Source organism: Cervus elaphus, chromosome 9, assembly GCF_910594005.1.
Source record: "Cervus elaphus chromosome 9, mCerEla1.1, whole genome shotgun sequence".
Taxonomy (NCBI): Eukaryota; Metazoa; Chordata; class Mammalia; order Artiodactyla; family Cervidae; genus Cervus; species Cervus elaphus.
In genome coordinates, this window is record NC_057823.1 from 66,834,923 (window position 1) to 66,837,559 (window position 2,637).

The window sequence follows — 2,637 nt, forward strand, 5'->3', positions numbered from 1 at the left end:
CCAGCCACCCGCTCTGTTGCAGGGAGACAGCCAGTTCTGACTGCCTGTTGGAAACTGTCTCTTTGACTTGCTTTTTGTTGCTTTTATTATTATAATCATACTCAATGGCTTGCCAGGAGGACTCTGTTTGACTGTAAACTAAAATGCCTTTGTTCAGCTCAGGGAGAGAAAGTTTGTCCCTGCCCACCTGTGAATAGAAGAGATTAACACACCCCTGCCAAAGGTTGGCCATTCCCTTGGAGATGTTTTGCAAGACTGAAGACCCTTTCACTTTACTTACCTACTGCGTCTCCCTCCCTATTCTGCCTTTTGACTTTAGATCCTTCTTGCTTCCTTCTCTCTGATCTGTAAAAGAACCTGGCATGTAGACCTCAATAAGATGTTTATTCTGAAGGCGCGGCCTGCTATCTTCTTGGTCTGCCGGCTCCCTGATTAAAGTCTCTCCCTTGTCTCAATACCTCATCTCTTGGATTCATTGGCCTCTGGTGCGGTGAGCAGAGCGAGCTTGGACTTGGTAACACCTCCTCCAGGGATCCCATCCCCTCCTCACAGGCAGTTCTGTGCCCCAGCTCATCCACGGGCATCAGAGACCAGCTCATAGCTTGCCTCCAGCCCACTCCCAGCAAGACCTGGGGCAACTCTCAATCCCTGCTTCCCCCACCTGTACTTGACCCTCTGACCTGGGCCTGGGCCATGGATCTGCCACTACAAAACTGAGCGATCAGAGGAGAGTTCATTCAAAAGTGAATATCTGAGTCTCAGCTTCCTCATCTGTAAAGAGATGGAAAACAAGATAACAGAAGGGTTAAACAGCTAATGCGGGGAAGGGCCCCAGCACAGTGTCTGACACACAGCAAGCGCCCCGTGACTGTCCCCAAATGTTTTGTCTGCTCTTTCCCCCCACCCAGCCCCCCGCGCCCAAAGCCCCCGGGCCTGCGGGCCACCTGCCTAGCCCTGGCCTCTAGCGCCACCTAATGGCCACAAAGCAGAATGCCGCACACTGCACCCCCGGAGCGGAGGATGCAGGAGCCAGGAGCGCGAGTCCCTGAAGCACAGACTCCCCGCGCGTCGCAGACAGGCCCCGACCCTCTGTGGGCCTCAACGTCCTCATCAGTTAAATGGGGACGGTAGCGTCCCTTGGCCCCCACATCAGCTTTGTTTGGGCCTCAGAGAGTCTTTGGGGGCAGAGGGGGAAATGCTTTCCTTGGGGCACTGGCTCAGCCTGAGTTCAGAAGGCTGATCCTCAGAGCAGACATTGGGAGGGGAAGGCGGGGGGGTGTCCTGCGTAGAGACGGTCACACCCCCATCCCCTCCGGAGGAAGATTTGCAGGGCAAGTGGCTGTTGGACGCAGGACCGAGTCCTCTGGGGTTTAAGACGGCTTGAAGGCTTGGTCTCGCTCCTCTCCAAGGCAAAATCCACAACTGCTTGTCCTGACTCCGTGGCACCGACAGAATCTGGGACAATGGGTGCTCCAGAACCACCGTTTCACCTATCACAGGCACGCGCGCGCGCACACACACACATACGCACACACACACAATCCCAGACTCAGATACCCGCACCCAGGAAGTTAATATCCTTTCCAGCCTTGATTTGTTTCCTGTTTCTAGGCTCAACACTCCCCCCCCAACCCCGCCCCGGGTCAGCTCCTTCAGGAACACAGGGTAACTGTTTCATCACCTTGTATGCCGGGCACCCCACACGGTGCAAGCACACAGCAAGCTCTTCACGACCACTTGTAGAGTTAGTAAACAGAACTACACTCACGACACACAGGCATGCCCGACCCCAATCACACTCTCCACTCACGCGCAGACCCCGTCTCTGTGATTTACCCTCCCCACTCCTGCTCAAACCAAACGTGTGATCACAGAAGTAGGCGAGCCCGCGAACTGTTTGGTGTACACACACACCCACTCCAGCGCATGAAATGTGCGCACCCCTTGCACGCCGTGAGTGCATCTGGTTCCCATCCCAGTCTCCTCGCTTCCCTCCGCCTCCAGTACTGAGGGCTCACCGCGCCCTTCTAAGGCGTGTCGGGAAGGAGTGGGGAGCGGCCCCAGGGTCCGACCCGCCAGCGTCAGGATTTTACCTACAGGTAGGTGGTAAGTTTCCCCGAAGAATCCCAGTTCCTCACACCTGCGCCTCCTTCCTTCTCACTGGAGTGTGTTTCCCCACCCTCTGCTCACCCCTATTCCTTAGTTCGTTGTTGGTATTCAGTTGCTAAGTCGTGTGCGACTCTTTTGCAACTGTAGCCTGCCAGGCTCCTCTGTCTGAGATTTCCCAGGCAAGAATATTGGAGTGGGTTGCCATTTCCTTCTCCAGGGGATCTTTTCCACCCATGAATCTAACCCACGTCTCCTGCCAGTGGGAGTTTTTTTTACTGCTGAGACACCAGGGAAGCCCCACTGGGTGGGTGTGAAGTACACTTGAACACTTGGACAGTGACTTGGCCTTTCTTGGCCTCAGTGACTTCCTCTGAGAAATGTGACTAATAACAATACTTCCTTCACACTGGAATAAATGAGAATGAAAAGACGCAATACATTAAACCTAGTAACACCATGCGTAGCACTTTTAAAATGTTCACAAAATGAGAGTTACTGTTATTCTTTAATATTAAAGAGTCTTTGATA

General features: G+C 53.7%; 1 long non-coding RNA gene across 1 annotated transcript; it reads right to left on the reverse strand.

Moving 5' to 3' along the window:
- Positions 1 to 302: 302 nt before the first annotated feature.
- On the reverse strand, positions 303 to 2,185 carry LOC122700708. Its single transcript, XR_006342873.1, has 3 exons — positions 2,098 to 2,185; positions 681 to 771; positions 303 to 345 (listed from the first exon to the last, which is right to left on the reverse strand). It is a non-coding gene; the product is annotated as an uncharacterized LOC122700708 (long non-coding RNA).
- Between the last annotated feature and the right edge of the window lie 452 nt (positions 2,186 to 2,637).